This window comes from Poecile atricapillus, chromosome 9 (genome assembly GCF_030490865.1).
Source record: "Poecile atricapillus isolate bPoeAtr1 chromosome 9, bPoeAtr1.hap1, whole genome shotgun sequence".
In the NCBI taxonomy this organism is placed as follows: domain Eukaryota; kingdom Metazoa; phylum Chordata; class Aves; order Passeriformes; family Paridae; genus Poecile; species Poecile atricapillus.
Window position 1 is genome coordinate 14,261,696 of NC_081257.1, and position 17,744 is coordinate 14,279,439.

Consider the following 17,744-nt stretch of genomic DNA (forward strand, 5'->3'; position numbering starts at 1 on the left):
CGCCGCGATGGGGGCCGGCCCGGCAGCGGCCTCAATGGGAGCCGCGCTCGGCCCCGGGGCGGTGCCGCGCGGGGGAGGCCGCGGGGAGGCCGCGTAGCCCCGGGGGTGCGCGGGGCCTGTCGCCGCAGCACGAGGGACCATGGGTTCAAACCGAAAGAAGGGTGGTTTGGGTTCGGGGCGAGGCAGAATGTTTGACAGTGAGGGTGGTGGAACACCGGAGCAGGTTGCTCCAAGGGCTGGTTGATGTCCTGGCCCTGGAGACGTTCCAGGTGAGGTTGGACAGGGCTCGGAGCAATTTGATCGTGTTGAAAACGCCACTGTTCCCTGCGGGGAGCTGGGCTAGTGGCCTGTTAATGTCCCTCCGACCCAGACCGCTCTGTGAGTCTGGAGGTGTGCGAGCCTCTGGACGTCTCCTGGCGATAAGCGAGGCCCGGGGGAGGTGTGAGGAGAACCGTGCCCTCTCTCCTGCCCCACACCTGCCCCTTCCCTGCCCGCCAAAGCTTGATGGGGGCATTGCCGACATGCTACAAAGTGTTGGGATGTGTGTCCCGCACACACACACACACACACACACACACCATTGTTACTACAGACATCACTAGTTCTTAATAGAAACACGCATAATTTATGTATATAAATATTATTATCTTTATTACATACATATATACACAAACACACTGTAGTAATGCAGTACCTGGTATGGATCAGGATCTATGTTCAACTCCTGCAGAAGAGGATCACAGTGGGGCCAGCTGCAGCAGCAGCTTTTCTGTTTTTCTGCTCGACATTTTTCAATTTCAATTCTCAATTTTTCCTTTTTTCAGATTTCTTAGGAAAGTGCAGCCTGGGATATGAGGATGCAGTCCTATAACAAGAGGTCTGTGCACCCTTTTGGAGGGCACATGGGACAGCACACCATTCCTTCTCCCCACAGAAAGCCTTGCTGTTCTGCAGGGAAAATGATAATTCTCATTTTATGGGGAAAGTGAGGCACAGAGGGTCAAACAAAAGGTTTGTGGCAGAACCAAGACACAGTCTCATCTCTTTTCAAATCCAGCTCAATTTAAACTCACAAAAATATCCTCCATCTGCATTTCTTCAGAATTGCCAGTAACACATCCCACAGCCTGGCACACGTAAACCAGTCTCCTCTCAAGAGGACACTGAGCCTCAACGAGTCCTGGCCAGGCAGCAGCACAGGGCTGACCCTACAGGTGCTCCTTCATCCCACTGGGGATGAACAAAGGACCTGGGAGCGCTCAGGGCTCTGCTTTCCTGCACAGACCTCATTCTTCCTCTCCACATTGTCTCAATGAATAATGCATGAATATGTACTCATCAAAATCCTAGATACTATATTTATACAAATACACCAGGGCCAAATTCTGCATTAGTGTAACTTCACTGACGTAAAAAGGATTACGTTGGTAAAAATGTTGGCCTTAAATATTTTTACCCAAAATAGATGTTTGGCAAACCTCACTTTACTGCTTTTTCTCAATTAAAACCCCTTTGTTGCCTGAGTAGGTGAAGTTTAGTGTGATTTAGCAATGCGAAGGACATGAAATTTAGGTACAGCTAGAATCTAAGCTCTCAAGGCTGGAATTTAATGGAATTTGAATTGTTGTCTCTATGCATACAAAATTCCATTTTAATGTTTATTACATGAAAACCACCAAAAGTTGTAATCTTAATTGTTTTCATTATTATAACCTACCTAGGCACTGGGGCATGTTAGAGATTTCCCTAGCTTGCATTTTTCCACTTGCAAAAGGCAATGTCTTCACATTTTAGTCACAGTAGTTCTGAACTTTCTTTACATTGCTAGAGATGCAGTGAAGTCCCATATTTACCTTATGTGGAAATAAAATGGTGTTTTCCCAGTTCTGCTTTTCAAGTTTCATCCATTTTACTGGGCCCACAGCCTTTTCGCTTCCCTAGAAGCACCACTGGAGGCTGGGTCCTTTGCCCACTGTGCAGCTGCAGGGCTGTGCTCTTGGCTGTTTCTGAGGCTGGAGATAGGAAGGTGAGAAGTTTTCAGTGGGCTCAAGCAGATCCAAACGTGCTGCTGTGGGACAGGATGCACTGCCACCATCCCTTTTGCCAGCACCTGCCCCTGAGTGGCTGCATGTCGTGACTGAGGAGGGATCTGATACTTTCTTCACATCTGAAGAACCCTACTGAGCATCTCAGCCTTTGAATACTGCTGTGAGGCGAAATTCAATGGAAAATACCAGGAAAGTGTAACTAAGGCATTTGTATTTCTCCCTGAGATTTCTCTGTGGGGGAAAAAAAAAGTATTAGGAATGCAGTCAGGCAGTGCACAGCACCTGGGAAGTGAGTCTAGAGCATGCAGAATGAACCCTGGCCCAAGCTCACTCCCACACAGTGTGACAAGTTCTGGATGCACCAGACCTTTTGCATATGTCCAGATCCCCTTTTCTGTGCACACAGATTCCATGGGAAACCTCAGCACAGCCCTTGTGTGCAGGCTCAGTGACTGTGCCTTCAGCATTCCTGCGTGTCCAGAACTCTTGTAGAAATTGCTGCCCTAACCAGGCTGTTGGACATCAGTACACACTGGGCAAATATCCAAAGTCCTCTTTTTCTGCCCAGGCAAAATTTCTAGACAGAGACAAAGGACATGTTAAAACCAAACAGACAGAATGGCACAAGTTCTGATGCCTCAGTACAGCACAAACCTGGCACCTTACAACAGAGAATAATGGAAAAGTGCACAAAAGTCACTGCCTCCTAAAATGCCAGTCTGGGGCTGTCCTTGCTGGAACATCACCATAGCTTCATCTATCACAGCATCTTTCCTGAGCAAAGATTTTAACAGAGAAATTTCCATTCTCAGCTAGACTATATTTTCTTATCCATGAGTCTTCTGTGAGTGCTTTGAACTGCAGACTTGGTTTTGAGGACTGCAGGCACACTTTGGGGCTTAAACCCAAAACTGAAGATTACAAGCTACAGGGACAGGTGCCAGCCTCTGAGCCGCTCAGCCACTTTTCCATCCCTCCATGATCTCTGAATGTACTTCTTAAGCTGTGCACTGGTTAATTCTTCTGAGCCCCATGACAGTGAAAGCAAGTTGACACACATCTACGTTTTGCTCAAGGCTTTGGACACACTACAAGCCTTTATTAACAGCAGGGGAAATGCACAGATCTAGACAAATATAATTACTTCTGATCCCTTTTTTTCTGCCAACTTTTCATGAGAAACAGCAATGGCTGTTGGGCTGGGACAAGATTTTGGGAATTAATTTTTGTGCATCTGTGACTGATGTCTCACATTAGTGCCCCTCATTTGGTACTGCAGCACAATTGAGTCCTCATCCCATACTATGAAATACATCTGAATTTTCCCAACCCATCTTTTTTGTGCATCACTAAGAGATTTCTTTATTTTCACCTCTTCAGCAACTATTTTGAAAATCTACTGTTACTTCTGTCCCTTGATATTTCTTGGGCATTTTCCATTCTCTCTTTTGGCACTGTTCAGGAGAGAACTTCAGTCAAACTGGTTGCCCTGCTCAGACAGCATTTCTCGCATTGGCACAGCCCAGTCAAACACTGGGAAAACACAGAGTTAAGGTCCCTTTATCTGGCTTTTGTCTCTTGGCTGTGTGCTAAAGATCTAGTCAGGAAAGGCAGATAAACCTCAGCACTCAAGCTTTTAAAAATTTTCCTGGAGATAATAATTGCCCTGTTTTATAAAGTTAAAAAGGAGCCATAGTCGGAATTATTCATGAGTTGTTCTGTGCCACATAGCACAGAGCCATTCAAGGTGGGAAAGACAGCAAAGGGTTCCTCCACACCACACTCAGCAGTTTACACCTAACAATTGTCTGGCTCTGCTCATAATTTGCCTTTCTAAACACGCTCTACAGAGGCTGACCTTTCCTGCCTCAGATTTTCTCCCCTTTTCTATGTTGCTTGCACAGTTCTGTGTTACAAATTACTTCTTGTTTTTGAGGGGATTTGAAGGAAAAATGTTTGAACTTCATGGATGGGCAAAAAGAGAGATTGTGTTGCATTGGACGAGTGCTTTGCTGTCTTTAGAGGTCACCTGTGGTATTTCTGCCCCAGCCCTTGCTATATCCCACTTACTGCAGCAGCAAACTATTAGTAATGTGATGAGCCTACTAGCCACCTGGCAAAACAAGGGTTAGTCAGGCTGAATTGATTATTTCCATCTGATTTACAAATCAAGGTTGTTCTTTCTCCAATGAAAGAAGCAAAAATAATCAAGCACAGTAAAAAAAAAAAAATAAAAAGGAAGTTCAAATTCTATTTGTTGGTTTTGTGTGTTGTTTGGGGATTTTTTGGGTCCTTTTTTAAAATTAATCTCCTGCAGATGGATCCCTTCCATGTGCCACAAAGCCCATGGTCACATCCAGCTGAGCTCTCCTGGGTTTTGACTTTCAGCACCAGAACAGTGACATGGAGACAGAGGAAACAAAAAAAGCCTGTCAGACTCTCCAGTAATTATATGATCATGTTAACTTAGCAGTCCTTGACACTCACAGATAAGGACTGTAAGTTCCCTCGGTACTACAGAAATATTGACACAAAGAATATGTTTATCCCTGGCTGTGTCTCTGCAGGACAAGGTGGAAACAGCAACAGCAATCTCAGGACTTAATTTCTTTGGCCTTGCCAGGGCATCTGTGCTGCAGGGCCAACAGTTTATTGATTTTTGGGTTTTTTTCTTTCCTCCACTGGTTTGGAAATTATGTTGTCTTTTCAAGTCAGAATCATAGGTCCAGGAGGAGATAAGTTGGAAGAAACTCATTTTAGGATTTTTTATGCTATTACGTTTTTGACTGTTAAAGACAGTGGGGGGACCTGGGGAGAGTTTCTGGTTTTGTCCCAAACTTTCTGTTCATTAATACACCGAGAGAGAAAACATTAGCCAACCTTCTGGCTGCATTTCTCTAGCCCATCTTTAGCCAGGTCCAGCTCCAGCCTCGGGTTTCCATGCACAACCCCTGCACTTTAATCTGGCAAAAGCACCATGGGGCAGAGCTGTTCCTGCTGCTATCATGGACATCCAAGGGAATCAGGCCACCCTCTGCAGGGACAGGAGTGTGCTGAGCGTGTGACACACAGGCTGGCCCATCGCTGCCTCCCCTGGCTTGATGGCGAGGTGAAGCACAGGAGGTGGGGCTCGGCTCTTTAAATCCAGGTCCTGAAGCTGCCCAGCAGCCGATGCCTTCAATGGAATACACAAGGCTCATTGCAAGGGGTCCAGGGCAAGGGGCACAGCCCAGCCCAAGCCGCCCCTCCAGAAAATGACTCAGGGACAGGCAGGTCTGTAAATGTGACAAAACCCTCTGACTCACCTGGAGGAGATTCAGAACCCACTTCTGCTCATCCAAGTTTAGGAAAGCAAAATATACTGGAAGACGTACAGGAAGATCTGGGATTGCATGGACGTTGGCTCCAGTTCAGGAGTGGATCTGCGATAAACTGTATTCCCCTGCCCTCTCCTGGAAGGAATACGCCAGGGCTGGGTGCGTTTGTGCAGGATCCTTGTGCTGAGCACTGTGAGGAAGTGGCTCAAGGAGGTGTTGAGAGGAGATGGTGGTTTTGAACGCAGTGTTTACAGGACTGAACAACTATGACCACGTTGTGTCCACCGTGCATTGCCAACACCACATCTGCCAGACACTGGCACACCTCTTGAGGATTTGAATGTCTTCAAGGAAGAGCTGCCTGCCTCTCTGGCTGTTTGCATTGAATTGGGAAACAGAGAGGGTGACCCAACCAAGGGAATTCAGAGCCTCTCACTCACCTTAAATAGCAAACACAAAGCCTACATGCAAACACAGTAACCTTCGCTCAGGTCACAGCTGGAGCACCGCCAGGTCAGAAATGCAGCATCGTGGCACCAACAGACAGAGCTCCTGTGGGTACCAGTGCAGAACACACAGCTGGGAGGTCAGCTTCATATTCTTGGAGGCTGTAGAGTAGAGAAAGCACAAAAGTCCTCAAAATTAGGAAAATGCAGGTCTGGTGCCTGGTGCTGAACCTTCAGCTGTGATGTTACTGTTACTGCTTCAGGCCCATTTACATAGATTCACACCCAGATATATGAAGAGATTTTGCAAAGCTTCCTTCTTCTCCAGAGATGATGGAATTACATTCTTCCTTTTTCCAAACATCAAGCAGCCAAAGCAATACTAGTCCTGTTCTACAAAGGACTGATTAGCAAATCACTGCTGTTGAGATAATAATGGGAGCAATGAACCACAAAAGCCAAGTGCAGAAATTATAAATAAGTCTCTGCTTCAGTAGTTACAGCACAGGACTATGGATCAGGAGCTCTGGAATGGCAGAACCAACCACATGAGCACTAGATAACCTCAGAAGTGTCTCACACGCTTCAAGATTTCTTTGTAGTTGTGTTCCACCAAGTCTTTCTAAATCCAGCAAAGAGTTATGCAAAGAGGCATCCTCTGGCATGTCAGGTAGGTAAATCACCTCCTTCCAGCTGGGGTGCTCTCAACCCAGCACTGTAGACAGGCTGTGAGCAAAGGTTGGTGGGGACATGATCTTTTAAACCTTGACTAACTGCTCTGTCTTCATGATGGGGTAGTCTCTAAGAGCAAAACAGACCCCACCGAATATCTTGACCAGTTCCACAACTGTTTTCCCTGCTCCACCCAAACCTAAGTCCTGTTTGCTGGGTTTGCAGTGTTTTCAGCACCTCTTTACCCTCTCCTTTACCTTCTTATCAAAGAGATGAACATCAGTAAAGTAGTTCCAGCCTTCTTAAAAAGTGAGGTTTGTATTTCCTGCTTCAATACAGGGTTAAAAACAATGTTTCTGTTCATCACAGAAATAAATGTTAAATGAAAGTTGAGTTATATCTCTCCTGTGACTAATGTTCTAGCTTGTTTTCCAAAGTTAATTCTTCATACGCTTTTTTCCCCCGTCTTGTTCCTTTTTACATTTGTCCAGACTCTTGTGTTCCCATGGGACTAATTACCCACTCAGCAGTTACTCTGAAGTCCAATTGTAAGAGCTGGAAAAACTCTGCTCTTCTATGCAAGCTTTTAAAATATTTCCTCAATTTATTTCAAATAGCACCACTCTTCAGAGCTTCTTCCCAATTTGTGTTGCCCTGGACTGAGATTTATTTTGCTGCCGTTGAGAGCTGACTGCTTTGTTTGTCCCAGGGCAGATATTCTCAGCAGAATAATTAATAATAAAAAACAGACAAAAAACCCCAAGCAACTGGATCACTCATGTCAAAAATTATCTACTGTGATGAAATCTTCTATTTTCTCATCTAGTGGGTCCTTAGTAGCAATGTAAGTCATGAAAAGCCACTGATTCAGACCTGGATTATTCTTCTCAAAATACAGATATGATCATAGTGTTTTCATTCAGGTCCACCTTAGACTTGCCTAAAAGTTTGGGGGAAGATTAATTACATATCCTGCAATCTAAAGATGCCCATCTTCTTACTCTGTAGGTGTTTGTGAGCAAAATATTTACCCCTGCTGATGTTACAAGTAATAATGGAGAGCTAAATTCAGATTACTGGCATATATTTCTTTTCCCCACAAACACTGCTTGAGAGGAAAATATGTCCCTTCCCAATTCTGCAACTATTTAAATGTCTATATGGCCAGAAGTGACTCACCTCATCTCCTTGCTCTGCGGTTTCACCTCCTCTTCCTTAAGGATAACAATCTTGGCAAAGTACAATTCAGAACAAACTGATGTTCATAAAATGAATTTCAAGTGCCTGGTGAAGAAAATATAGAATATTTTTTCAGGATATTTCCATTGTGCTAGAGGCAGAGGGAATATGGCAGCTTTTGTGAGAAGAGCCTGTAATCACTGGATTGGGGGAAACATCACATTTTATTGAGTGATTTAATTCTTCCACAATTTCTGCACATCACCCAGTTTTTGTCCAAGTGGACCTGGGATCTGTCTGCTGCAGAGGATGGCACAGCAACTGCCCTCAGCTCTAAAGCCAATTTACTCAATGATCAAGCCACATTTAGATGGTTTTGCACAAGCTTGCATTCGATGGTGACCATCCTGTGAATTACTGCAGGCACTCAGGTTTCCCTGGATACCATTAGGGCTCCCGGCCACCAGCAAGCAGCATCTCTCTTACTACAGCGAGGCATTGATCATGCAAACCTGTCAGAGTCAGTGGAAGTTCACTCTGGTAGTTCCCTTTGGAATTCCTGTCTAAATATCACAGTCCCTAAGGGAAACACCAGCCAATTTCTGCCCTGCAAAGTGTGAAGTGTTGCCACACCAGTCCTTCTCCTCACAGCCTTGTTAACACAAACACTCAAGGCAACTGCTTTTGCTTTTACACCTAGGAATAAACTAGTTATCTCTATCAGAGAAGACAGAAAGGATGTTGCTTTTCGAATGTCAAGTTCTTCACTTCAAAGTCTGTTATAATCACAATAATTTGCTGATGAGACCCACAGCAAACCAACAAAGCAGCACCAGTTCTATCCAGGGATTTTGCTAGTGAGTTCAGCAGAGGTTAATGAAACCAATTGTTAACTCTGGATCTTTTTAGCAAAATTGATTTGGTAACTAAATATCTATTTTCAAGACTTGTCTTGGTGGTATTTCCAGCTCAAAATTACACATTTTTAAAGATACCTTACCCCTGCAGCTATATTGGTTAAAAACCAATCTCCCCCATTTTTGTAATGCTAGCAATTTTTCAATAGCTTTCTACATTTTATAGTTATTTCTTTTCATGAGCCAATAAAAATATTCCTGCTAATGTTACAGACTCTTTTTCCACTTTCATCAGGTTATACATACATGTGGCCACATCCTGGGAGCAGCTACCACCAGCAGCCCTGAGCTGGCTAAAGGAGAGGATGCTGCACACAGCCACAGGCATGCTGGAACTCCTCCTGCTGGATTGACAACTTGGAAAACCTCAGTATTTCCAAAATCCCAAACTGGGAGCTGGTCTTAATCTGTCATCAGCTTTTTAAGAAGAATCTAAGAACTGTCAGGGCATTCGTATAAAAATTGAAAATGTCAAATGCTCCTTCTTTCCCCCAACCTTTGTGCAGAGCTGTCAAAATGGACCATGGCTCGGGCCAGCACGCAGCTGTACAGGAACAGCATTTCATCGAGCTCGGGCTGGATGCAGCCCACTGCAGGCTGGGTCTGGCAGATGTGGAATGTCAGCAGTGCCTCAGCAGCGGGCAGGGCTGGCCAGGCACACGCAAGGCTGGCAATGGTGCCAGAAGGTCACTGTGAATCACATCCTGTTCCAACCCCTGCCCTGCCACAGCCCCCGGGGAGCGCAGAGGCTGGAGGGGTGCCCTGGGGAAGACCTGCCCCAGGGACATGCCAGTCTCCTTCCCTGCAGCACTGGGAAAGCTCCCTGTGGCAAACAGGTGCAGCAAGTGTGTGTCACCCCATGTCACCACAGCTTGCTGGGTACGAGCTGAGGCTGCTGCTGCCTTCAGCAGCCCTTCACACAAGCATCCAAAATAGCTGCACACAGATAATTCCTGTCCTCCTAATCAGTGCCACAGAGACAGGCGCCAAGTCACATCCAGGGATTTACTGATACCCTCTGCTGTGCTGGCTGCTGCAGCTCCATGACAAATGGCATTTGTTTGTGCCAGCCTGTGTCACAAGCACGGGAAAGGCCATGAGTTTGCTGGACTTTCATCTGCTCACAGGTCAACAGCGGAGGATGCTCCTTTTAAAATCAAGTCCCATTTGCTCTCAGTCAGGGGTTTCTAGAGTAGCAGGAATTTACAAGGAAGGCCTAGGCATGTAAGCAAATCTCCACTGTGCAAAGTGGCAGGGGCCACCTGTGCTGGCATTTGGTGACAGATGAGTGCCACTGCACAGGGCAAGGCGGTGACCACAGCAGCCCCTGGCCAGGCCCTGCCAGCCCTGGGAAGAGGGACAGTATTGCAGCCTTTGACGTCATTCCAGCGGGATCAAGCTCAGACATCTGTCCCGGGTGGAGATTGCGCATGGCCCCCCAGAGAACAGACACGTTGTGCAATGCCAGAACAGGCTTTACCCAGGCATCGGGCACATCCCTGCCTCCAGCAACTCAGCACCACCAGGATCGGCCTGAAGTGGGTAGGAATGGCAAGAGTTTGGCAAAGAAATTGGTACAAGTCTGCTCAAAAAGATGTTTAATAATCTTCCTCCAGGCAAAAACATTTAAAATAGAGTGGATATCAACATGGAGCAGCAAAATGATAGACAAAAGACCTGTTTGCCCTCACAGGCAGGGCTGTTTGCGTGGGGTAGAGGAGAGGGTTTCAATAATACTTGTTTTTTTTTCTTTTGGGGGCACTGCCTAATACAAATGGGTTTGAAAAAGAGAAATAAATGCTACAAATATTCCAGGCACCCATCAGCTGGCATGAGTGTGTGGAGATGTTTAGGTCTTGTCAAGGCAAGAGAATCAAAAGAAATTCATGGGCAGCCAGAAGATGATTTTGGAGTTGGTGGGAGGGAAAAAATCAGAGCGCACAGAAGAGCTCCAATCCAGCCAAAAGAACTGGACACAGGCAGGAGCACAGAAAGCCCCAGGACACTCCCAGGCTGCTTGGGGCAAGTGGCTCAGTGCTGGACTCAGGTGTGGGATGTTACCTCCAAGGAGGACACTGAGGGCCAATATTTCTGTCCAGGCAACAGAAGACAAGCAACAGAGGAACCATTGGGCTCAAAGTCGGGCCAAAGAGTCGAGAGAATTGGAGGTTTTTCAGAAAAGGAAAGAGAGTTCTGCTTTTCCCATAATGGGCTGAGCAGAGCTGCTGGTGGAGCTCCAGCCGGCCGGGACAGAGCCGGACCAGGCGCAGGCATCCCGGGGCAGCTCAGCTGTGGCACGGCTTTGCTGGAAACCAGCAAAGGGAAGGTGGCCCAGTCATCAGAGCCCAGTGGGTGAGATGAATCCTCATAAAAGTACAAGCCAGCAGAAAAACTTCAGCAACCCAAACAAGAGGTGCAAAAGGAATAAAAACGCTGACAAAAATCACCTTGAGCAGAGGCCACACTGGAAGGCAGCCCCTGCATGGAACAGGGCCAGCCTGAGGACTTGGCATTTCTTGACCCTCTTTTGAAGCCCATTGAGACCCAGGCAGGAGACAAGAAATTTTGTGAGCTCAATAACTGCTGCCTCCTCCTCCCTCACACCCACTTTCAAGAGGAAAATGTGCCAGGAGCCTTCTTTGGCTGCCTCTAAGCCTGCAGACCTGCTGAGGAGCCACGCGGGCTGCTTCAAGGGGCTGTCTTGAGCAGCCATACATTATGGAGCTGCAGGATTCACCACCTGAAAGAGATCAAGCTGTGACCCAGGATGAGCAGAGCATGAAATCCCAGATCTAACACAGTTTATGGAGAGTGGAAAGCAAATCAGGAAAACTGCTGGAGGTTTCACTGGGCTTGGCCCAAAGAATGCTGTGTATTCAGACATGGAAACTCAGAACAACTTAAAAGTTAGGAACTTCTGCTGTGACAAAACATAGATGTATTGTAGTGATAGAACTCCTTGATTCCTTCACCATTTAACATTCTGCTTTCAAAAGCAGAAAACTACTAACAAGATGCTAGAAGTATCAATAAAATAATTCAAGTAATCCCTTGAGTATGGTTTGGCCATAGGTCAGAAGGCATTGAAAAGCACAGGAAACTAAATACAAGGATAACAGAAGTCTAAACACTTTTTTTTACAAGACCCTTTCCCACAGCCATCAATAATCTAATAGCCTGAATAAGCTCCATTAGATTTTATCAGGGAAGTTTTTAAAGTGGGAACTGGCAAAGGGGCCTGGATCTGAAGGACAGGAATCAGATGCTTTCCCTTCAGGGTAGTCTAGGAAAATTTGGATCAGTAAATGTAACACACACATGGCAGACCATTGGAGAGGGTCAGCCTGTTTTCCATACCTCGATGGTGTTCAAAAAGGTTTACAGTAAGACAGAGGCTGCCAATCTCAGCAGGACCCAAAGCTGTTCCAGAACCAGGTAATTTACCTTGGCCATGCTGCTGCTGACAGGGGAAAAGCCATGAGCAGGCAGGGAGCAGAGTCCCTGCTGAGTCAGCCAGTGCCCAGGGCCCCCCAGAGCTGCTCCTCTGGTGCCGAGCTGACCAGGTTTGCCAGTCTTGCTCAACCCATGAGGAGATGGGGTGAGGAGGGAAACTATTGCACTGGGTACCTAAATGCATCAGAACCTTTCAGCAGCAGGAATGGCTCTTGTCTCTGTGCCTGACTCAGCCTCTCAGTATTGCAAAATCCCTGCCCATATCGAATGCAGGTGGTAGGATTTCTAATTTAGAAGCTGCTTTGGAAGAAGAACAGAGAAGTCATTCAAGGCTGATGGCTTAACCTGGCACAAGTCTGCATTCAGCCAGGTGAGATCGTTGCCATGCCCCAAAGAAACTCCCACTGGAGGCTCTGAGAACTGTTGCCCCCATTTTCCACAGGGGAAAGTCTGGGCTCAGGACACACCTTACGTCTCTGGGGCATGAAGGCAGAGTTAGCAGCCACAAAGAACAACTCAAGGAGCAATCCTAAAGCTGCCCTCTGCCCCGATGCAGCAATGCTAATGCTCTCTCCAGACAGGTCAGCTGCAAACACAGCTCTGGGGCACCACAAGGGAACGGCTGCCCTGGGGCAGGGGTGGGATGGGCTGCAGGGATGAGCTGTGGAGGATGCATGGGAGTTTGTCTCCTGCTGGAAGAAAACAGGCTGGCAGAGTCTAAACCTGAACCTGCCCAAGAGGGAAACCAGGACAGGCAGCAGAGCATAGCAGAGACTTGGAGGGCAGTGACATTGGGGTGGATGCTGAGGGGAAAGATGCTGACAGAACATGGGAGGCAAACACTAGGAAACCAGTTCCCATTTTATCTCCTAACCTCTAAATGTCTAAACATTTGCCATCAGAGTGTGAGCCATTCACCTGTGGCTGTCAGTAGTCAACAAGACACATCCAGAAGGCAGACAGGCACTGATAGCTCAGTGAGAGAACTGAGTCAGAAGGAGAAGGAGAACTTACCTGAGCCACTGGCCCCAGGAGATGCCTGCCTGCAGCTGAGCTAGGGGGAAAGAATGTCTTTCCTATAGGCTGAAGGGACCCATGGGAAACGGGTGTCATTTGGTAATGACAGCATTCCCATCTAGGAAGCAAAGTTAAAAAAAATGCAAAATTACATTAATACAAATATTGGCAGCACTGCTGAGAGAGACAGCCCAGAGGCAGGAGAGCATTTTTGGGGCAGAGTCCTGGCTATCAAAAAAGGGAACAGGGACTGAATATTTCAATGATGAACTCAGCATCACAGGAAAAAGACCTTCACCCTGCCTTGGGAACAGGAGTAATCTCTCAGAAATACCCACCTCCTCCACCAGCAGCAGTTCTCAGGAGCTAATTCCTCCTGCAAGCAGTGATGGGGTAAGTGATCTGCAGGTTGTTTTCAGGCGAGAGGCCTTTGAGTTAACAGCAAATACAGGCCTGCTGTGTTAAATGAACTTTATTCCATTTACAAAACATAGTGAGCTCCTCACACAGCCGCTGAGCTGGCTGCCGGCTGCATCTGCCAGGTCAAACTGTGTTGGAAGGATCGGACTCATTTCTTTCATCAGACCTACAAGAGTATGAGTCAGGAATAATCTGTAATATCTCAATCAGCCCTGTAATCCTCCCCATAGCTCTCCTGCCTAAATTCATCACTCCCTGGCAATCTCTCTGGTAGCTGACTTTGAGGCTCATTCAGTGCCAGTAAGGTGTGGGAAATGACAATAGTTATCACCCAAGGAGGTCAGCAAAAGAAAAAGGGGTTAAGGGATATGCTCCTCATCATCCGCTGGAAGCCAGAGAAGATTGTGTTTAGATGGGAACACTGGTGCTCATGACAGCATCACAGGACACATCTCAACAAGGATTGCCAGACCTGTGATGGACTCAGTGAGCCCATGGAGGAGATGGGATCCAGCCCTGAGGGAGAGGGAGGAAATGGGGTTTGGGAATGAAGGGAGTAACAGGAGCCTGGGGTGGAGTGTGAGCACAGTTGTAGAAAAAGTCCAGGGCTGTTCACTGAGCTGAGGGAGCCTCTGCCTGTTACAGGGAGCAGGGAGGGCAGGGAACAGTGGAAGAGCCTCATTGTTCAAACAATGCCTTTGCCTGATTGGATATTAGGACAAAACTAAGGAACTGCCAATCTGGAACAGACCAGTGGTGCCTGCATTCAAGCACCCAGTTTCCAGCAGAGCAAATTTGGCTGCTTTAGAGGAAAATCTTCGATAGCATCCCAGTTCCAGGAAGAGTGTGATACACTGAGTGCTTGCTCCCGTTGGGATGGCCACAGAACTGTAGCAGGGCAGAAAGGCTATTTATAAGTGTATCAGATGTCAGCTGAGCTCTTTGCACTTTCTTTTCTTGATCATACATCAAGTCTAATGAGAAGGAATACAGCCTGAGGGGAACAAATGAGCCCAGGTTAACGAAGAGGTGTCCATCTAATACAATACATACAGGGAAGAAGAGCAGCTGGCTCTGTGCCCAGCACTGCTACAAGGCCTCTGAAAGCTGAGCAAGATCACTTTACTGACAACACAGTGAGAGGGAAGGGTTGAGAGTGCTGTTTGTGATGATGGTTCTGCATTACTAGACAGAGAATTGTTTTCAGATGAAAAAAAACCTGGATTCAAACCTATTCATAGAACATCATGCTCTCTTCTAAGGACATGCTGTGACTAAAAAAAAAGAAACAACCTAAAGGGTTAACTCTTTCTCTCCAAACCTGGTATGAGAGAGCTAGAATACAGACTGAAGCACAGAGAAAAGTTAGTAGCTGTTGCAATTAATGTTCCAGCTAGCATCTGCTCTTTTAAATTAGTTGAAGTCTGGTGTTGTCTGGAGACAGATCTGCTGAGTGGAACTGCACTGGATTCTTCTCTGCTTACACAGCTATTCTGGTCCCTCTTGGTCCTTGGAACTTCTCCATTCCACAGAGGCCAGAGTCCATTGTGTGTGTGCTGATGCTTGGGCTGAGTCCTCAGACAGGTGTAGATGTCTCACTGCAACAGGCTTCAAACCTGTGTTTTCCACTGGAGGGAAAACTGTCAGAGGAAGGTACTTCATACATGGCCTCTCCCCTTCCCAGACACGTGTTTGTACATTGCTTCACCTATTGAAAACTCAGTTTTCATCTGCAAAAAGGCACTGCCACGGAACAGATACAGGTGGATGGAGAAGGCTTCCCCAGCACCTGCCAACCTTCCTGTTTTGCTGGAAGCTCGCTGATCCTTCACCTCACTCTTTGTAACATGACCTTTGAGGATCTGAGTGTTTCAATTACACACAGATGAATAATTTACAAGTCATGGCTGTTGCAATAAACAAGTTCTTCTGCTCTGTCCAAACATTCAACATCTTGTTTTAAATTTCCCTCAATTTGCAAAAACCTTCAGGACATAAGCAACATTCAAAAAACTTTGGAGAAGCAACTGATGAGGTTGGCAGGGTGGCATTTCACAGCAGCAAACAGCACTGGCAGCAAAGTATTCCTCTTATCTCCTGGCAGGGCATTGACCTGTTGTACAAACTCCAGGTAGGAAAGCCACTGGCAAAGCAACCCCAGATGTAATATTTACCTAAGAGGAGACATTTCAGTGGAAAACAAGCTCCAGGATCTGCTGACATCCCGGTGGGGAGGAGAACAGCGGTCATTCACATCGGTGCAGGCAAAAAGAATAGGAACGGGATCTGGAATTTCAAAGTATTTCTGAGTAATAAAGCTGTTGTTGCGTGAGGAGCATGTTTGTGCTGTCCATGATTCCAGCTAAACAGACATCAAATGTGGATTTGGTGCTTGTCCTACAGGAGATCCACTGCCCAGCATCAGCAGTCACTATGTTTCTATGTGCCCCAGTATTCCATATTTAAAATACAGATGCAAATAGGCAGATCCTGCAAGAAAACAACCAGGCTGGCACTAAATGTTCCTGAACCACTGCAGCTCGTACCCATTGATACCTCATTCTCTGGCAAGGAGAAGTGGATCCCATGAGCTATCCTGGAAATATGAGCCACAGTTTTGAGTTACAGATAATAGTTCCTGTACACGCTTCTCTGGAGAAGAAGATAGACAGGATCGAAACAGCTCAGGAGCAAAGCGCATAACAGGGTTGTTTTTATCTTTAATCCATTCCACATGAGCAGAAAGAGCTTGGAGTCGTGAAGCATGTGCTTCCTTTTGCAGCTCAGCCCATAACTTTGGTTTATTAATCCCTTTTGCTCTGCTCTATAAGCCCCTGTTGAAGAAAATTTGTCTGTAGGACTTGCAGGATCAGCCCTTTTTACCAGCTGCAGTTTCACTATCTTCCTAAATGATCAAAGCACAGGCTGTCACTGAGAGGACAGTTCCATCTTTCCCCAGCCCATGTGTCCCTCTTCCTCAAGCCATAACAGTGATCACAATAAAAAAGGATCTTTTCCTCAGGCAGGGTATTTTTCAGCTGGATCAGTTCCCATGCAGTGACAGCAGCTGAAGTTCTGCCACAAAGCAAGAGCCAGGAAAAAGGCTGGAACCGTGCCTCAAGAGCTTAATGCAAAATCATGAAGTTTCAGTCTCAGGTTCCTGGGTCATTTGTCCGTGCAAATAGTGTGGATTTATAGTCTAGCTTAAGAAAGTCTCCTTGGCTGCAGCTCTGTGGCTCTCTTTTGCGCAATGGGCCAAATGCAATCTCTAGTTCCCAAAAGTACTGAGCTCTGAGGGAAGTCTGGAACTTGTTACAGTTTTCATCTGGGGACCAGGTCTACATGTTTATTCAGAACTGGCCTTGAAATTGCAACCATATTGTTTATTTATATCCTTACCAGAGCAAACCAGGGGGGTCACCCTACTGAACCCAGACTCCTGGTCTCACCCTCCATCGTCCAAAGACAAAATCTCCACCCTTAGAGATTTTCAACAGAGCTGGGCAAGGCCTTGAGCAGCCTGATATGACTTGGAAGTTATCCCTGCTTTGAGCAGGAGGCTGGACAAGAGACCTCCAGAGGTCTTTCTTCAGGAGCATTATCCTGAGATTCTGTCAGCTTGCAGTGCATCTGCACCAGGCTCTGCTACAGCACCACCAAGCAGTCCCACACAGCCTGAGCCACAGGTCAGGGAGCAAAAGCCAAGCGATTCTCCATGGCCTTGGTTGGTTTTGTTAGCTGGGAGCCAGAGCAAAGCACACACCTTATCTCTGTGCAGATGTCTCAGCATACACCAGAGTAAGCTTTGCATTGCAAAAGAAACTGTCCCAGCTCTGGCCAGGATCCCAGATTGAAGACTGCAGAACATTTTCTCTTCAGCAGGAAGGAGCCTGCATCCTCAGCAAGAACAAGTGTGAAATACAAATCACTGAGCACCTGCTGCTCGTTGTCCAAGTCATCACACAGCACCCCTGAGTAGCTGCAGTGAAAGGAAGAATGACAGAGACTTAATTTCCATATGGCCCTTCAGAAACTTCAGCAATTTTGATCCACTAGGTTGAAATCTGAGCTCTTGAAAGAACTGTGCACATTCACTTTGGATGAGACATCCCATGAACGCCCTGGGGCTGGGGATCAGGAGATGAGGACCAGAGAGGGCTCTGCTCCATCAGCTCGTTTGCAAAGAGGGGAGCTGAGCTCACAGATCTTCTTTCAGACCCTTCCTCGGGGTCACTTTTCCTTTAACCCAGAGGTTGGAAGAAGGTTTCTTGGTGC

General features: G+C 46.7%; 1 long non-coding RNA gene across 3 annotated transcripts; it reads right to left on the bottom strand.

Moving 5' to 3' along the window:
- Positions 1–690: 690 nt before the first annotated feature.
- Positions 691–16,699, bottom strand: LOC131582017 (uncharacterized). Of its 3 annotated transcripts, XR_009278254.1 has the most exons (5): positions 13,388–16,699; positions 7,663–7,767; positions 5,354–5,973; positions 1,854–5,223; positions 691–948 (listed from the first exon to the last, which is right to left on the bottom strand). It is a non-coding gene; the product is annotated as an uncharacterized LOC131582017 (long non-coding RNA). The 3 variants fall into 3 exon arrangements; XR_009278252.1 differs by having other exon boundaries at positions 1,854–5,973; XR_009278253.1 differs by lacking the exon at positions 13,388–16,699 and adding an exon at positions 8,175–8,191 and having other exon boundaries at positions 1,854–5,973.
- Between the last annotated feature and the right edge of the window lie 1,045 nt (positions 16,700–17,744).